General features: G+C 32.7%; 1 protein-coding gene across 3 annotated transcripts in view; it reads left to right on the forward strand.

Moving 5' to 3' along the window:
• LOC111059359 overlaps positions 1-21,109 on the forward strand; it is a 100,581-nt gene that overhangs the window by 15,184 nt on the left and 64,288 nt on the right. For 2 of the 3 annotated variants that reach the window (XM_039428489.1, XM_039428491.1), the window contains exon 2: positions 1,605-1,722. The gene's annotated coding sequence lies outside the window, so the exon portion shown is untranslated. Of the gene's footprint in view, positions 1-454; positions 560-1,604; positions 1,723-21,109 lie in introns of those variants that run through there. The other variant, XM_039428490.1, reaches the window with a different exon arrangement.

The following is a 21,109-nucleotide window of genomic DNA, read 5'->3' on the forward strand; positions in this document are numbered from 1 at the left end:
ATTACTGATGTAAATTTTAACACTGTATCTGTAGTATTTATTCCAATGCATAATTTACAACTTTTTTTCACCTACTTCTCCCGGAATCGAAGTAGCCTATCTGCCCAAGTATTTCAAAACTAAATTTGAAGTGATCCAATTTCATATCTTCCACTTTCTAAATACAAGTTCAAGTACGATAATATTAGAGGTGTACACATTTTCAATTCCTTATTAGGCTAGCGTATGATTTGTATGTACGTACTCAGTATATTTTTCTCATTTCCAATTCCAAATACAGTTCTTAAAATTCGGTAGATACTTGAATTGCAAGTACATAATTGTATTTATTGAATAGCTGAATTAGTAACGCACGGGAACTTGAGTTGTTTTTCTTATTCTACCCAATCACTTCATAAGATTATTATGTACTTGAAGGCTATTGTCTGATATCTATGAAATTGAACAGCATTCTTGTAAAAGTTTTTTTCGCTCTTTTTTCATTCGACCTCCGTTGTGTAGTGGTGAATGTCCTGACTACTGATGATCCATTTCCGGGTTCGATTCCTGGTTGGATTTGGTAATTTTCCTTCAATCCACTTCATTTATAGATCTTCAACCATGTTGCATTGATTCGTGATGATATTGTTAATTTTTATTCTATTTGTTCTTATTCAGGTTAATGTTTCTATTATTCATTAGAATCAACCTTGATTGCACTCAAGTATCTCAAGTTTTGCAATGAAGTGATCAACCATTCTTTGTACTGTTTGTTATACTTATACTTGAAATAACTCAATATTGAGAAATATTACGTGATTTCCTCCTAACACACAGAATACTTTCTATATGAGGATATTCTACTATTGTATATATGTTTTTTTTTTGAGAATAAGTTATTTCATTTCAATTCAATTCATGAGCATAAATCAAGAACCTATCAACTATGAAACTTTCTATTCTATCCATCATATTTTATGTATTGTGTGCATTTTATTGAATATATTTACAATTTTCAATCAAATTTCAAGGATCTATCCTTGGTGGAAATAAATCTCTGTTCTGAAAATGAACTGAATAATTATTGAAGTTAACTTTTTCATTAGTTATATCTGACAAGGCAAACTTCTGACAACTGAAAACTTATGAAGGGAGTGATGTAGACTGATGTTTGTATAATGTGTGTGATGTTCATGATGAGTGATGTAAGTTCAAACTGTTCGTGAACATCCAAGCTACCCTCTTGTGCTATTTGTATGTCCTGAATATTGAGATGGTTGTTCAGTAGGTTTTAGAGTAATATTCCATCAGTCAATTACTGTACTGTATTTAATTTTGAAAATAAATTATCTTGGCATAACGTTTTTTGATATAGTGCTCAATGCTCATTGCTTACAATTTCTCTTTGTGACGTTTGTTTTTCAGGGGTTATCGTTTCATTTGCCAGTCAGTAGATCCCAGTTCAGTGAAATGTAAATTTCAATCAATAATCAATAAAAAACTGTTGCAAAGAGGAATTGTCACCTCCAATACGTCATTTATGGTTCATAGGTAATTCTATTCAATATCTTGTTCAGTTTTCTATTAAAAACTGTTTTAACAATGTTTCTTTTATGTTTTTCCAGGTTAAGGCAGTTCAGTGATAAGATCAGTAGGCCCTAAGTTAGATGGTTTGTCAGGAACAAGATGGTTGAATCCATAGACCTGTCAAGACCCAGACCAAGAGAGAGGAATATGTGACTGGTGAGTGTAATCAATGTTTTACAAAATATTGAAATGTTTATATAATTTAATTCAATATCATCGTTCTTCACTTCATTTTTAGACAACTTCAGAGCATCATAATTCATATCATCACCAATGGGAAATGTGATTGAATGTGTATGCTTGGTTTAATAAATAGGTATTTTTTTATTACTCTTAATTTCCATTATTTAACCAACTAAGCATGGTCCATGTCTATGGGAAATCTCATTTACATTTGATTTGCTTTGTATCACAATGATTAACAATGTAAATTCTTATATATAATACTCTAATTTTGTTAGCCACAAAGATTTTTGTTTTCGCAATTATTATTGCATGGCAAACCAAAATTTATTCAATTGATGACGTTTGGAAATTGAATCCATGTTCCATTAGTACAAAGTCAACTGAATATTGGAATAACTGTCACGTGACTACAAATACAAGGGGACTTTACTACGTGACTACAAGGGGGTTCTACTCCCGTGAGTACAAGCTGCTTCATGACGTTAGGATGTCAGATTCATGATTCATGGTCAAAACAATCTCAATATAACTTTATATTGCTCAGCATTTGACGTGGATTTTAACCAATAACAATTCTGCAACAATCTCTCTATAGAATAAATGCAGGTATCCTGCAGCTATCTTCTCTTTCAAAAAACCATCAATCATCGTATCTTATTCCCTTTACTGTAGAATAAATGGAACGTTTTATTATCATATAGATAGATTTAAAAATATTGTAGAATCAAACCCAGATGGAAATGTTTCATGAAGAAAATCATGTATTTTATACTTGACAGATAATTGGAGTGACCTTTTTTACATTGTTCATCACACTGGTCTACTGTCCTTAAACCTGTGATCGCTAGATAGTCCTGAAAAGTGTTTATTTTTATAAAATACTCGATAATTTATAATTGAATAATTATTTCATTTGTTCCAAAGCCTTATCTATCTCTTACAAATGAGTTATTGCTCATAACTTGGTAACTTTAACTATTTGCTTGAATATTGTCTATATTTCTTCATTATTGAACTAGACATGACTTTTTAAATTTTGGTGGAATATATTTTCGTTATTCTATCATTTATATACAAAGTAATCTGCATATTTCACAAATATATTGAATTGAATAGACCTTATCTATCTTAAATTCTAAACACATTATTTTTCATTCAGGTCAATCCAATTTTATTCACCTTTTCCCAAATTAGGCTCATATTATGTGCATAATGATTATAAATTGAACGATTTTTGATGGATGTAATTTACTAAATTTTCTGTTCGAATTTCTATTCGCACCATATATAAATGAATTGATAACAGTTTGAATCCTTTTAGAACTGATATTTCCATAAATCAGATCTGAACATGTCACGATGTTGGTCTTCTATAACGTAACTATAGGTCACTCACTAGCAATCATTCTTAAAACATTGATTTCTTCACATAAATCTTCTGTATTATTAAAGTTGTAGGCGTTAAAGTTTTCGTAAATAGAACGCAGCATGTGGATGGAATCATCAAATCAGGTCTCGATACTATTATTGCTGGCAATTTTCCTTGATTTCACAGCTGATCATGTTTCCTGAAGGATCGAATTTGGGCAGTGAAAGTTAGTGACAGCAGCAGAAAGTATCATTTTTATTTGTGTCTCTTTGTCTTGTTCCCTTTCTTTCTCTATCTGTCATTTCTCTCTTTGTCTTTTTCTTTATGAATGTTGTAGAGAAGTCGCCCACGCTGGCAACAAATCTTTTCAAGTTTGAATTTCATGCCAGAAACCTCCTGGTGGACTGAAATTGGTGGCTGTCTTGTCTCACTTTCTAGTCTGATTGATTTTATGGTCGTTGATGCTGAACTTGTTTGTTTTTTTTCATACTGCCGATAGTTTTCGGTACGTTATTTACACTCTTATTAGTCTGAATAGACTGACAATGATGTAATTTTATTCTGTAATAGTTTTTAGTTTTGACTATTCCTTCCATATACTTCTGGAGTTTCAGTTGCTACTAACAAGATGATAGAGTATCTTTCAATTCTTATTGATAGCTATTTTCTTCTTTTGTTAATTACTGAATTATTACATTTCCGAAGAGCTGATTCTTGAAATTGTAAAAATTGGAACTCGATTATTTTTCAAGGCCCAAAATAAGTTTCTCCCTTTTTATTGGTTACCACCTGCTAAAGTATTGTGATCATCTTTCTGTTATGTTTTATCACGGATAGGCAGTTAACTATACTATAATAAAGGAAAGAACGTACGGGATAGGAAAATTATTTTTGACGCATCATCAAGTCTGAACTAGTGGACTGATTAACTTGAAATTTTGCATATAGATTCTTAATTAACCGAGGATGGCTATAGGACCTATTACCAATTCTTCAAGATGTCATTACCTCACGTTTTCAGTTTGTCAATTTTTTTAATAGACCCTTGCGGAGCACGGGCTACCTGCTAGTTTACAATAATTCTGTCCCATACTCTTAACTTTGTTGGAGCTTGTAAAAGATTTTTAATGAAACTTTTGAAGTTCTGATAGTTTTTTGCCTGCTATTAACAGTTCTCATCAATTTTTCGAATGCATCTTTCATCTTTCATCAATTATAGCAGTTACTGTATTAGAAACATGTACACTCATTACATTTAGAATGCAATTTGTTTTCGATTGAACTTTAATCATAAAGGCACAGTATCATCGCATCATTAAAATCATCATCCTGCATGAAGGTCTTCGATGAGTTTTAGGTGGCTATTCCGGTGTTACCTATTTTTTCATCCAAAAAACTAAAGCCAATTAAAACTAATACGCTCAATTCTCACTAATAACCAGTAGTATATCTAGTTATTTACCTAATAATTTCCTACGCAATTTTTATCATTGATATTCTACTTCCTTGTATGTTTTTTATTTTCTATGTTTTCAGTTTTTTAATTCGTAATTTCGACTCTTCATATTGAGTTCATTCCTGGTGTTCATGAAGCTATTTTTATAATATTACATATTTCAAACATCTCTTGAAATTAATTGCTACACGTATCATGTTCCACTATGCAGAAAAAATAACGTCAAATAAAGGAAATTATCAACGGATTATGATTTCTCTTGACACTTTAAATAGACACATGAACTCAGTCGAAATGAGTGTCAAATCATAATGAATAGTCCCGTACCCAAATTGATGTAAAAATTATAGAAATCACTAGTTTACTAGTACCCTCTCTACTTTTTTATTTGAAAATGGCATGAGTGCTGAAGCTAGTAATCTATAATATAATAAAGGAAAGCATTGGCTTATACACGTACGGGATAGGAAATTCACGAATAACGCAACATCACGTCTGAACTACTTGACTGATTAACTTGTAATTTTGCATCTGATTCTTAATTTACCGAGGATGGTTAGGAGTCAAAAAAATCGAAAAAAATAAAATTAATATAATATAAATAGGCTTATTTTATATTCTTCAAGATTTCAGTAGGTCAAGTTTTTAGTTTGTCAAGATCTTAATTAGACCCTAGCGGGGCACGGGTTACCTGCCAGTGTTTGAATAATCAGTGACAAGAAATAATTGTCAAAATTTTGACACTTGAAAATGGCCTGAGTGCTGAAACTAATAGTGCTTGAATAAAAATGTATGAAGAGGGTACTAGCAATTTCTATAATTATTTAACATTTCAAGTAACCCTATTTATTCCAATTCACAAATTTACCGTATTTCTAATAAAACATACCAGTATTTATTTTATTAATCTTCCATTATTCATTTTTCATCTTACTGAGCTGAGTGTTTTGTTTTTCTTATTGATTCTGAATGTGAATATTGTGAGTTTGAATAAAAAAAATTTGAATTTGAAAATACTTTATCAGATGATATAAAAATATTCAATAAATCCATAAAAATTATGCAATCCAATCCTACTCAATAATTGTTATGAAGAGCATTGACTACCACTCAGATTACTTCATACCTCTCAGATGAGCTGACAGATCGGAATCAATCATTTAGTTAGTTTTCTGATTTTGTCTAAGAATTTTTTATATTTCAATCCATTAATATCGATAGCAATGATCAATATGTCTTACCGGTATGTATTTCTCAATGTCAAGTTGAATGAAATTTGTCTTTAACAAAAAAACTTGGAATAACATGTTCCTTTCAAACATCGATTTGAAATCACCGTTATTTGGCAATAAAAGTTTGTAAACTGCGGCCAGGCCAACATTTTAATGAACTTGGATTTACTCTCAGATTTTGATCAATCTACCGTCTAGAACAGCATACTATAAATGGCATCAACCAGTTTTTTCTTAGATTCCAATTTTACAATAAATGTGACGTCATATCCTTTGTGTAATAATTGTTAGAACTGTAGCGCAGTGATGATTGGTCGAAATATTTGGTGTGAATTTGGAAAAATCAATAGGATGTGGCAATTCATTTGATGATGGAACTAACAGTGTTGTGATTAGTGTAATGTCCAAGAATAAGGAAAACACGGGCAGGCCTGCTCTATTATGCTAATTCTGCTATGCTATGCTCTGCGTTGCTGTGTAGTTTTTCTCAACACGTTCTGTCCTAAGTTGGTGCTTACCTTGATAAGAGAAAGAGAGGGTGTGACTGATAGAAGAGAGAGAGGACGATATGGCAACACCACACTTTTGATGAAATTATAGAGCAAGCCTGGAGATTTGCAAATCTGTTTGGAAATAGAGTTTGATGATGGTTTGCTGAATCATTCATCTCAAATTAGTTTAGGCCTTGTTGTTTCTATTAATTTTTTATTCTTTATATTTTTACTTTTAATTCTAGTTTATGTTAGCCGTAGTACATTGATTAATAGTATGTAAATAATCTTTTTTAGTGCAATATTTTTTCCTTGATCAATGATCTTCTTCATAATAAAATTTTTACTTGTACAAGTAATCGGTTGAGTCTGTGGATTCAGATTAGTCTTATGTATTCTTTTAGCTTATAATCGATCTTATCTTGACTTCTACTACTCAATGTTTGGATAAAAATTGTAAATTTATTAAGAATATGGAGATGACGATAAATAACTAATGTAATGTTTTAATAATGTAAACGAATTATTAGTTATGAGCAGAAAGTATAGAATGTTACATTGTATACTCTCTGTTTGTAAGCTACAAACATTTATAACTTGGAATTAGCTAAAGACAATTGTTATTGATGTGAAATCATAATATTAAAAAATATATAAAATTGCCCTAATTCTTCCTGTTCTGATACAAAAGTATCCAGAAACTTCTGAGATATGCAGCTCTAATAATTTTTCATTTCAAACTTTGATCTTATTTTTGTCGATTGAACTTCATACTCGCTACATTTAATTTTACACTCCATATAATATAATTTAATTTCCGTTTTCATATGAATAATCTCAGAAATTACGGTTTTTCAAAAAAAATGTTGATGGATTAAAAATTAATATCGGGGCACCGAGCTTCGCTCGTTATTTTTATTTATTGATAAACAGAACATAATTCTCTAAAATGATCGTTTTTATATTTCACAGCTGGCTATACGTCATCTTATGAATTTCGGGGATGCGATATTTTGATTTTTCACATACTCACGTTTTTACTATCCACAGCTGTTTCAGCAGCCAAGGATGAATTATCCTTTCAATGTCGTTCAGCGAGTTTCCCAAGGATGAGACCTAGTGCAATCGAATCTTTATATCATAAACCTACTATGTTCCAAAATTTCGTGAAAATCGTTAGAGCTGTTTTCGAGATCCGTTAAACTTAAATAACCAGATATAAAAATAGCCAGATATAGAAATAACCAGATATATAAATAAAGAAATTGCTCGCTTAATATAATAGGATTATACTATATCATAATTACAGTATTATATATTAGTATAACACCTCAAACCAATTGAAATTATGAAGACAGTTGAAGTATTGAAAGGTTTTCACTAAAAATTGGATAACTAGCACAAATTGGAGAAACTTTGGTCTACTGATGTGCTTCTGTGCTTGGTGGTTAATGAGTTCCTGAAGTTGAATTGTAGTCCATGAAAGGCTTCAATGTTTATAGATGGATTCCCACTTATCAGAGTCCGCGTCCGGTTCAGTGAAATTATTCTCCCCATGAGTTGTAATGCGATTTATCACACTTGCTTGACCGGACTGAGTGGGAATAGTCCCATTGGATCTCTTGGGAAGAATATCTTCACTGTACCGGAAACGTTCACAGATATGAGGGAATTGGGGCCTAAGGCTCCACTAGGAAAATTTGATGAATCCCATTAGTTTCCATTCTAATGAACTCTTCAGAATGTCATTGTCGTAGGTTACTTTGTTCGCAGTTCATGTTTACAAAGTTTGTACAGATTGTAAATTCCCAGAGACGTCCATAAAATAGCTCATTACAAAGTGGTGCCAGCACATAACAAACTGTGGCGCACCACACAATGAGACGTCGTATGTAGTTTAATTTCAGGTTTAATAAAGGTTAATTAGTGAACGAAGTTGAGAGATTCCGCGTGCTAAGTTTGGCCAAGTTGTTTGTGTGGAAACAACGCAGAGCAGAGCAGAGCTGCAAAGTGAAACTTGAACTTAGTGCTCCGCAATAGAAATGTTTGCTAGTTTTTGGGGCCCCGGGGAGATTAAGTGGGAAAGGGGGCAATGGGGAACATGAACAAGCATTTGGTGCGCCATGGGGAGCATCCTTTTTCTTATTGTTGGGTACACCATGGGGAGCATCCTTTCTCTTATTGTTGAACTTGGAAGAGAAAAATATAGGCTACTGGTTAGTGTAGATAAATGGTAAGGTATGGTTGATGGAAAAAGAATCAAAGTAAAGATGAGATAGTACTGAATTACTGATAGTAATTCTACGAGAAGTTGTACGCTGAATCCTCATACTTGTATTAATTATTTGCCATTTCCTTATCTCTTCTGTTTGAAGTTTCTTTGCATACCCTTCAATAAATTTGCAATAACCTCACTAAACTATTTTTCCATAAAATATAAAAATGTTAAATAAAATAAAAATGATATCCTTCTATACCCAAGTACCCTTTTATAACATATTAATCATGCACAAGGTATTTCGACTTATTATGAAAGGGTGAAAAAATTAATATTGAAAAGTTTTCTGGTGAGAGAAATGAATAAGATAGTCTTTATAAAAATGATTGATTGCTAGTTGTAAAATCCAATACAATGAATTATCTAGAGAATTTAAGTTGGATAGAGTCTTTAGAGATTTTTAAGGCGGATTCCCACATGCTAGTATCAGTGCCTGCGACCGGTTCAGTGAAAATATTCATCCCATTAGTTCTAATGGGGGAGATACTCCCTCTTAGCCTGGCCGAGTATGAATAGTCCCATGTGAAGAATATTTTTACTGAACACTAATACTGATATGTGGTTTGTGGTAATCCGTCTTTATTGACGGAGTAATAAGAGACGAAATAACACTCGCTATATTGGCGAGTGTGATTCTGTTGTAGAAATCCGATATGAAGGAGATGAGATGACTTGATAATGCAGTCACATTTATGGAGAATTACTATCAGGTTGCCACATCTCAACTAAAATTTATCTCAGTTTGGGTGATTTTAATGTAGTCGACGTATTGACAGCATAAAGTCTTCTTAGTTATACAGAGTGAATACAAAGGATGGAAATGTCGACCCCATATAATTGGCTTAGCCAAAGAAGAAGAAGAATAATAAAAGAGTGAATACGAGTAACTGCAGAAAGGAGAATTGTATGAACGATAGGGTACAACGCCGTAAACATAGTAGAAACGGACGAACTGATAGAAAATCTTAGTAATAGAAGATTTATATTGGTATGTTTTGTATCAGTATACTAATCTATTTTATTACTATGTAGAAAATGAAAAAGAGAAAAGGATAGAAAGATATGAGAAACCTAGTAAACGACGGGGTTGATCATGAAAGGATAAGATAATACGACTTGAGAAAGCATATTATGGAAAAATTATACAGGATAGGAGAAAAGCACCAAAATAATGAACCGATTGAAGAGACAAGGAACAGATGGAAGAAAACTATGAACGGATAGAAGAAATGGACGAAAGTGAGAAGGGTGAATGTGAAAAGTGAGAAGAATAGTGATTTGTGTTGTAGCTGTTCAAGTGGGCCAAATATAGGGCAAGATCACACCCAAGCTCCTGCTCTGCACTCTGCACACTGCAGTGCGAACGGGTTATAGCTGATAGCTTATAGCTGACCGAATATATGAAGTAAAGTGTGGGAGAGGAGAGGGGGTTAACTCGGTATATAGTGTATATGAAATGCTCTGTTTATGACAAGCGAGTTGAGTCTGGTGGTGAATACAAATTATACAATTCTGTTTCATATTGTGGAACTCGAATGGGAATTCGTTATCTACCATGCAGGCTGGTTTAATTGGAGAATATAGGATTGAAACGAATAATCTTTTTATTCGGATGAGTACCGTGAATAGAAATTGGATATTCTCGTGGATTGGATTTTCTCATAAGTTCCATTATTGTTTTCATTTCATTCAAATCTATATTCTCTTCAGAATAAATTTGAATAAAGATATCTTTCTGTACCTAATTTTTCATCGAATGTATTACTTATTTTTAAATGCTGACTCAATCTCTGTATCAACTTGGATTTTATTTTAATAGTTATTTTCAGTCGTTTTTAGGCGACTGTTGAAGTACTCCACAATCATTATAAATGATTTTATAAACATTATAAATGTTCCTGGCGTATAACAGAACTCTAGTTGATTACGTGTCAGTCTTCTTATTTTTTTTCTTTGAATGAATGAAGATATGTAGTCTACCATTTTCAAATTGAAAATGTGTGTTATTATTTCAAGCTCTACCTCATTGTTATGGACAATGAAAGTTATGCAAAGATTTAATACCTTGATAATTGAAATTCAAATTCATTTTCACACACATACAAAATTAATTATGTATGAATTTTATATTCATTTTTATTCCATTCATAGAAACTGAAAATAAAGCACAAGACCTACAATACAATTTAACTGGAAAGTATATACCATAAGTGAAAACCACTGGCATAAGATAACTCTTGCTCGCCAGAAGTCTTGTTCATGACAAGTAAATAAATATGAATATGTAAAGATAGGAAGAGGAAGTAATGAAGAGGAAAGTTAGAAGAATTCAATTTTTTTCTTGGCACTGATTTGAGGATGATTTGACACTGATTTTTGATTTTCTAGAGGATTATTTGAAAGCAGATGAAGAGTGTGAGAGAGAGGGAGAGAAGAGGAAGAAGAAATGAGTGTTTGGTAAGGTGATTGAATTGTCTGTCACCGCTAGATTTGGCCTTAGAATGTTGGCCGGAATAGAGCGTCGTTAATACATTGAACAAACAACTGTTGTCACTTGGAAAACCATTATTACAGTCATTAACACACTGAAAAATTTCCATTTTGAAGACTTGTTAACATTATCAACAATTGAGCTATGACTTATTAATTTCTGGTTAGTAACGAATGCTGTCTGTTTGACATAGTGTATCACAATTCACAACTTATCAGTGACCTTTAATTTTTCTCAAACTTATAATTTTGTTGATACTGTTCATATCGCTAAATACTAGTCTATCATATTCAAATTGAAAATGTGTGTTATTATTTCAAGCTCTACCTCATTGTTATGGACAATGAAAGTTATGCAAAGATTTAATAGCTTGATAATTGAAATTCAAATTCATTTTCACACACATACAAATTAATTATGTATGAATTTTATATTCATTTTTATTCCATTCATAGAAACTGAAAATAAAGCACAAGACCTACAATACAATTTAACTGGAAAGTATATACCATAAGTGAAAACCACTGGCATAAGATAACTCTTGCTCGCCAGAAGTCTTGTTCATGACAAGTAAATAAATATGAATATGCAAAGATAGGAAGAGGAAGTAATGAAGAGGAAAGTTAGAAGAATTCGATTTTTTTCTTGGCACTGATTTGAGGATGATTTGACACTGATTTTTGATTTTCTAGAGGATTATTTGAAAGCAGATGAAGAGTGTGAGAGAGAGGGAGAGAAGAGGAAGAAGAAATGAGTGTTTGGTAAGGTGATTGAATTGTCTGTCACCGCTAGATTTGGCCTTAGAATGTTGGCCGGAATAGAGCGTCGTTAATACATTGAACAAACAACTGTTGTCACTTGGAAAACCAATTATTACAGTCATTAACACACTGAAAAATTTCCATTTTGAAGACTTGTTAACATTATCAACAAATTGAGCTATGACTTATTAATTTCTGGTTAGTAACGAATGCTGTCTGTTTGACATAGTGTATCACAATTCACAACTTATCAGTGACCTTTAATTTTTCTCAAACTTATAATTTTGTTGATACTGTTCATATCGCTAAATACTAGTCTATCAATTTGAAATTGAAAATGTGTATTATTATTTCAAGCTCTACCTCATTGTTATGGACATCATGCTCCTGAAAGTTATGCAAAGATTTAATAGCTTGATAATTGAAATTCAAATTCATTTTCACACACATACAAATTAATTATGTGTGAATTTTATATTCATTTTTATTCCATTCATAGAAACTGAAAATAAAGCACAAGACCTACAATACAATTTAACTGGAAAGTATATACCATAAGTGAAAACCACTGGCATAAGATAACTCTTGCTCGCCAGAAGTCTTGTTCATGACAAGTAAATAAATATGAATATGCAAGATAGGAAGAGGAAGTAATGAAGAGGAAAGTTAGAAGAATTCGATTTTTTCTTGGCACTGATTTGAGGATGATTTGACACTGATTTTTGATTTTCTAGAGGATTATTTGAAAGCAGATGAAGAGTGTGAGAGAGAGGGAGAGAAGAGGAAGAAGAAATGAGTGTTTGGTAAGGTGATTGAATTGTCTGTCACCGCTAGATTTGGCCTTAGAATGTTGGCCGGAATAGAGCGTCGTTAATACATTGAACAAACAACTTTTGTCACTTGGAAAACCAATTATTACAGTCATTAACACACTGAAAAATTTCCATTTTGAAGACTTGTTAACATTATCAACAAATTGAGCTATGACTTATTAATTTCTGGTTAGTAACGAATGCTGTCTGTTTGACATAGTGTATCACAATTCACAACTTATCAGTGACCTTTAATTTTTCTCAAACTTATAATTTTGTTGATACTGTTCATATCGCTAAATACTAGTCTATCAATTTGAAATTAGAACACCATTACTGTAGGATTTTTAATATTTTAGAGGTTAACAAAAAACGGTAGTAAATAGTATGGATCAATTAATCGACGTATACATTGTCGTCCATTGTAAAAAATTAAAAACATTTCTGATTGCATCTATGTAATTAACTAGATTCTAGATAGCATAATATTTAATGAACGGAAGATACTGTTCCATCTTTCATAGTAGATTAATCATAAAAAGTGAGTATCACTTCTATCTTATACATTGGTGATTCTGAAGAGTATCATTTGAATAGATGACATATTGGAGAAGTGAATTAGACACAGAAACAATCATTGTTTTTATGAGATTGATTTTGAATATAAGGTACAGTTACTCATTACGAAATTCAGTTGATGACAACTTCTGTGTGAATGAACGTCAGAATTTGTTTGCTCTTATTCATCGAAGGTCATGTAACTTTTTTTGTAATGGCGCACTATCATATACAATCAAAATAGGCTCAATATTTTGAAATCCTATTAAAGTACGAGTTCTTGCATGAGAGGTCTGATGTAGTGTGTTGTCTTCCTGTTTATTCCCAACAACGGGGTAAATTCTCCATTTTCTTATTCATGTGTTTTGGGTTTTCATCGCATACTAAGCTTCAAATAGATCTTCATGTGAATAATCAAAGTGTCTTGAATTTATTGATTCATCACAAACTGCTATTAGTTTCATTAAGATCTAACTCTGAAAAGACGACTTGCATACTGAAATTATTGTAAATAATGTGGAATATTTACTGAAGCATGCCAGGAGTCAACACTGTTGACATTACTCTGGCTGTATTTTTGTGCTCTACAATCTGAGATCAGGTAGAGCGCTCTATATCATATAGATTTCCAGGTACACCTGACAACAATGCTCCTTGTATTGTGAAAAACACCTAATGTTTAGCTTCAACCATCATCACCAACTTGAACTCTTTCCCACTTCGGTCTTTGTTTAGAGTGGGTTTCGAACTCCCTCACTCTATACGGTATTTTGCCCGGCGCCAATCAATTACCATGAATTGATGAAATTAATTACTTTACTGTAACTTCACTCACTGTGTGGATACTTATATTTCACTCACTGAACTAATAATAGTATTGAAGAAAAAGATAAAGATAGATAGATCAGGGTCGTGTTTAAGGGAATGTACGAAGTGAAAGGCAAAACAAAGGTTAATTATGCATTTATTATTGAACTTTAAATTTATATGAATTTATAAAAAATTGATCAAAATATAGTAATGATTAGATATAAATACAAGATGATTCAGTTTTTGAAAGTTCAACAGTTCAAGTTTAATTTTAAACAACAAAATTCAACAAACAGTTCCTATTTTAACAGGTTACTTGAAAAATAAGATATAAAATCAAAGTATTGAACAACTCTAGTTAGAAATATGATTATAGTCAAAAATAAGAGAATTGATAAATTTTAATGAATGAATATGATTAGGGGAGCCTTGCTTTAAAAAACTATTATTTGTGCTTAGAAGAAAATTTCAACTGTAAGCTTCAAGAAATTAATTAAGATTGTGTCTTTAGATATGAATTTAAAGAGAAGTAATAATTAAGTTTGCTCTTTACTATAATGCTATGAAATTTGATATACTTATTTGGGCTTTTTAGGGTGGGGTGGTGTGGATTTTAAATGAGAAAAATTGAAAATTCTAAATAAAATCCTTACCTGGCTCAGTCAATTCCCTATAGGATAATTGAAGTCTGAGACCAAAAACTCACTCCTACAACTAACAGCAACTCACAGCAACTCCCAGCAACTAACTGCAACTAACTGCAACTCAAATGCCACTAACTTGCAAGGCATGGTCTGCCTGCTTATATAGAACCACGATTTTCCACCCCTCATCACCCTTCGCCCTCTAGCTCCGCCTACACTCAAACTCATCAGCTAATATTCTGCTAACAAACTGGATTCAAATATCAATTTGAATTCACTATAATGTTTATTATGTTAAATCATTTTAAACTATGGCTCCCCTTCATTATTAAAACAAATGATAATTATACATTTTACCAAGATTTAAACTCTGAAGTTTGGATACTGACAATTGAATGCATTGATTTGAGTAATACAGTAATCAATCTTATAAATCTAATATGGTGAATACTTCAATAATAAATACATGAAATGAACAAAATACAATGTCATACAGTACATCATTACAATTGAGTTGAATAAATCAAATTAATGAGATACCAATTAATTACTACTTAATTAATTAAGCAGGTTTCTTATACTCATTGTCAACCTGTTTCAATCAAATATACCTAATTAATTCTATTTACAAATTTGTCCTTAGCCTATGAATTCGGATTCAACTAACTTAATTAGCTTATAATAATTATTGAATTATAATTTATTGTACAACCTTATATTTGTTGAATACTTTATACATATAGCCTAATCTACTTCATGACCTAATTTATAAATACATTTACTCATATATCATGTTTATCGTTTTATGTGATCACCATTCAAATAATTGATCATCAAATAATTGCTTCAATAATATTCATATGCTAACCACGTGGTAAATTGTAGCATATGCTAACCACGTGGTTACATTGTGAACTAACTCACATATCTATATTTACTTCTCTCCTAACTATATATCTATATGCTATTCACAATTTCATTCACCTGCCATCAACTTATGCTATAGATATACAAGGGTTGACACAAAGCACAGGGCCATGTGGTTTCTATTGTAAACGTGTCTGTGACTGACGTAGGAATGCTGTTAGCAATTTCTAGGAAAGAATAATTTGTCTCAAACTATTTTCAAAAGAATAATGCCCCAGCGTCTGTCTAGGTAAGCTATTCAAATGCATTCTCAATAGTTTCGAGAAACGGTTCTTTTTATTATTCTAGCTCTTCGAGCATTCATATCTTAAATACAATATGTTCAGAGCACGTGTTGCAACAAATAACATATATCTACAATTTTTAAATTTTAGGAGAGCACGTGGTTGCCATTTGTGGCTCAAAACCCCCCTCTCAAGAGCAAATACTAAATGAAACATGAGTTTAGTCTTTGCGATATTAACACTAAAAGGATGGTTATTAAGAGTAAACTATGTGATGAAATTAATGTTCTCACACTTCAGACACCACAACATGAGTTCATATGGACGGTCTAGAAGTTTGAAGATCACTGTAGTTCTCAATCGCTGTACAACCGGATCATTGGATGCTGCATGTTACGTGGAATTCTGACTGGCCGTTACCCTAGTGACTCTCGTAAGCTGATGATGTCAACTTAGTCAGCTGCTCCATTCATCTTCCGTCTCCTTTGTTTCTATCTTTCCTTATCATCTTGTACTGTACAATTAATACTATAGGCTATAAATATTTACAATTGAGTTTTTCAGCGTGGTGCATCCTTCATACAATAAGGCTACTCAATCCACCCCTTGTGTGAATTCCGCACCATGCTTACTGGCTTGTTTACTCCGTGAACAATACATTCTCCATCTCACTCCTTCTCATGTCTCTCGCTCATCACGCAGGTGTTACCACTTTCTCTTTCTACGCTAGCCCTTACACTTTCATTCTGTCCTTCTTGTGAGTCATTTGTTGTCCTCCCTTCATTGTTTATTAATTGTTCACAGGCTACTGTCCATTTCCTCATTATTATGATTTCTTTAATACTATCTATGATACCTCTAATGCTATTTATTTACATTATTCAGTCTATTACAGTTCCACAGTCCAAAATCATTCCAGGTAGTAATTAGTTAATGAGTGATAATTATCTTCCACATTTTCTCACCTCTCTCCAGTATCATCTGGAAACGACCCTCTTTCTCGGTAGTCATTCTGTCCTCCTTTTTTCCAGTTAGTTCTCTGTTGACAGGTGTTTTCATTGTCATCAGCTTACTTCTCTGCGAGTAGTTCTCATGATTGATGCTCCCCTTGATCCGAAATTATCGTTCCATATCCTCTCCTCTTGAATTGTGTATTCCTTTCTTCAAACTGTTGACTCTGGTTTTCTTCATGAAGCTCCTCTATAGCATTTTCGTGATTATGATACGTTTTCTGCTTTCTCACCTGCTGGACTCGGCTGACTGCGTGGCTGTGGCTGATTCACGTCTTCCTCCTCCAATTCACATTGGTGACGAATTGGTGTTCTGCCAATTAGCATTCTGGTCGCTATTCCATTTTCCATCTGAATGAAACCTCCTCTTCCTTATCGCCGTTGAAAGTCAGATTGTGTCCCGACGCTGCTGTCCGTTACCAATCTCCTGCTCTCTTCTTTTCATTTGCGGACTTTTTCTCTCTTCTCGTAGTACCCATACATTCTTCTCTTTTTGTTCTTGCTTCTCCCTTAATTCATTTTTCTCAACATCGATATTCTGCAAGCTCCATTCTTCCAATAGTTTTTCCATCTCGGGCACTGTCTTAACATTCCTATTGAATCTAGCTGTTTCCAGTCCAGTTCCATAATGTTTTACTAGTTTTATTATGATTTCTTCATCCGAGAGTGCCGGTGTCAAATTCCTTGCTATGAGCATCTGCTTTATGAAGTACTCACTTGCGTTTAACTTCCTCCCTCTAATAAATTTTCCGGTTTTCAATCTCTCTCGCACTGAATCTTGAATGTGTTGGCTCCAGAATTTATTAGTGAAACGCTCCTCAAATTGTTCTAGAGAGTCAATGCTAGCCTGAATAATCATCCACCATGCTGAGTGTTGACTATCAAATGACTTTTCAATGATGCTTGATTGCTCACTCCAGTTAATTTTCCCACTACGCCGCAAATACTCTTTCAACTTAATCAAAAATTGCATAGGATTCTCCAGATATTTCTCAAATTTTGGCACTTCATCCAATCCCCTACAGCTGGTGTTGACGATAATCGGTTGTGTCCTGGCCTTCTCGAATTCCGTTTTCATCCTCTCTTCTCTCTGTGAAATTCCGCGAGCTGCTCCTCAAATCTTTAAAGGCTGCATTATCCATTCCACCTGATTTCTCTGATAGCTCCTTTCTCACCGATGCGATCTCTGTTGAAAGTCTCTTATCTATTCTTTCGACGTTTTTCTCAACTGCTGTTATTTGCATTGCTATCTCACCACAAATCTCCTTAGTTTTTTCCTCCATTTTCTTCTCAAATCTTCTCTCCAGCTGTTCAACATTGCTACTAACTTTTCTAACTTTTCGTTCATTTCTTCTTATTCTCTTCCAATTTCTTACTGTTTTCTTCCAATTTCTTACTAATTCTGTCCTGTTTTCTTCGAATTGCTTACTTATCCCTGTCCGGCTTTCTTCGAAACTGGCACCCATATCTTCCCTCATACTTGCTAATAAGTTGAAGATCTTGTCCATTTCGTTCCCTGATAGTCCTACTTTACTCCTTTTTCCACTCGGAATTTGTTCTTGGTCGTCGTGAGAGTCACCAGGTTGATTTACCATGTCAGAATCCGGTAACATCTCCGGTGAATATTGCTCCTGACTGCTCTCCTGAATATTGCTCTCACTGGTCTCGATGGTGTTGTCTGTGCTGCCCTCACTGCTTTCGAAATTTGTTGTGATGCTCTCATTTGTTGCCATTGTGTCTGATTGAAGTGTATTCACAACCCTATTTCTAAGAAAATATCCTGACATAGGTAACCTATACTTCGATCCTATTACTGATCTTACCTATCACAAAGCGCATACATGACCCAAATAATGTTTATACAGAAAATTAAAATACTGTTTAATAAACTACACTCACAAATAAATAATTCAAAATTAGATTTCTATGATGCTTGACTGGATAAAATAATATACAAAAGATATAAATGACACTATACTCAGGACTTCCTATTCTCTATTTTTATACCCAATTCTACTAATATAACCCAAAACTATATTCACCAAAATAACATTGAACAATGGTTGATTAAACCCAAATAACACTCTTTTGAAATAAAGCTACCCCCAAAGTAATATTGAATGAGAATAAATGATATCAACTTTCCTATAACCAATATAAAAATCTACATATAGTTGAGCGCACCAAATACAAATTCAAAAATTGATATACAAAATAATCAAGTGAATAGGTTAAACACAGAATTTGAAGAATTTAAATGGATAACTTTCCTACCTGGCAATACTAATAATAATAATTATCACACTTCTGTAGCACACTCAATAAGAATTTCACACAAATGGAGGTGATTATATATACCAATTCACTATTATGCACTTTCACTTGATACACTTCAGCAGATTAACTTAGAATCTGGCCCCTAGTTGCGGCGACATTTTGAACTCTTTCCCACTTCGGTCTTTGTTTAGAGTGGGTTTCGAACTCCCTCACTCTATACGGTATTTTGCCCGGCGCCAATCAATTACCATGAATTGATGAAATTAATTACTTTACTGTAACTTCACTCACTGTGTGGATACTTATATTTCACTCACTGAACTAATAATAGTATTGAAGAAAAGATAAAGATAGATAGATCAGGGTCGTGTTTAAGGGAATGTACGAAGTGAAAGGCAAAACAAAGGTTAATTATGCATTTATTATTGAACTTTAAATTTATATGAATTTATAAAAATTGATCAAAATATAGTAATGATTAGATATAAATACAAGATGATTAAGTTTTTGAAAGTACAACAGTTCAAGTTTAATTTTAAACAACAAAATTTAACAAACAGTTCCTATTTTAACAGGTTACTTGAAAATAAGATATAAAATCAAAGTATTGAACAACTCTAGTTAAAAATATGATTATAGTCAAAAATAAGAGAATTGATAAATTTTAATGAATGAATATGATTAGGGGAGCCTTGCTTTAAAAAACTATTATTTGTGCTTAGAAGAAAATTTCAACTGTAAGCTTCAAGAATTAATTAAGATTGTGTCTTTAGATATGAATTTAAAGAGAAGTAATAATTAAGTTTGCTCTTTACTATAATGCTATGAAATTTGATATACTTATTTGGGCTTTTTAGGGTGGGGTGGTGTGGATTTTAAATGAGAAAAATTGAAAATTCTAAATACAATCTTTACCTGGCTCAGTCAATCCCTATAGGATAATTGAAGTCTGAGACCAAAAACTCACTCCTACAACTAACGCAAAACTCAAGCAACTCCCAGCAACTAACTGCAACTAACTGCAACTCAAATGCCACTAACTTGCAAGGCATGGTCTGCCTGCTTATATAGAACCACGATTTTCCACCCCTCATCACCCTTCGCCCTCTAGCTCCGCCTACACTCAAACTCATCAGCTAATATTCTGCTTACAAATGGATTCAAATATCAATTTGAATTCACTATAATGTTTATTATGTTAAATCATTTTAAACTATGGCTCCCCTTCATTATTAAAACAAATGATATCATATATTTTATCAATATTTAAACTCTGAAGTTTGGATACTGACAATTGAATGCATTGATTTGATTAATACAGTAATCAATCTTATAAATCTAATATGGTGAATACTTCAATAATAAATACATGAAATGAACAAAATACAATGTCATACAGTACATCATTACAATTGAGTTGAATAAATCAAATTAATGAGATACCAATTAATTACTACTTAATTAATTAAGCAGGTTTCTTATACTCATTGTCAACCTGTTTCAATCAAATATACCTAATTTATTCTATTTACAAATTTGTCCTTAGCCTATGAATTCGGATTCAACTAACTTAATTAGCTTATAATAATTATTGAATTATAATTTATTGTACAACCTTATATTTGTTTCATTAAGCTCTAACTCTGAAAAGACGACTTGCATACTGGAATTATTGTAAAAAATGTGAAATATTTACTGGAGCATGCCAGGAGTCAACACTGTTGATATTACTCTGGCTGTATTTTTGTGCTCTACAATCTGACATCAGGTAGAGCGTTCTATCTCATATAGATTTCCAGGTACACCTGACAACAATGCTCCTTGTATTATGAAAAACACCTAGGGCCGGTTTCCGAGCTCGGGATTTAGCTAAGTCCTAGTCTTAGACAGCTGGAGTCAGAAAATTTGCTTTCCAAAACGGGGCGTAGTCGCAGTCATTGTCATAGTGACGTTTGAATTAAATTTCGAAAAACTAGAAAATTGAACACAACATAAAATAAAGAGAAAATAGTGTAAA

This window comes from Nilaparvata lugens, chromosome 5, assembly GCF_014356525.2.
Source record: "Nilaparvata lugens isolate BPH chromosome 5, ASM1435652v1, whole genome shotgun sequence".
Lineage (NCBI taxonomy): Eukaryota > Metazoa > Arthropoda > Insecta > Hemiptera > Delphacidae > Nilaparvata > Nilaparvata lugens.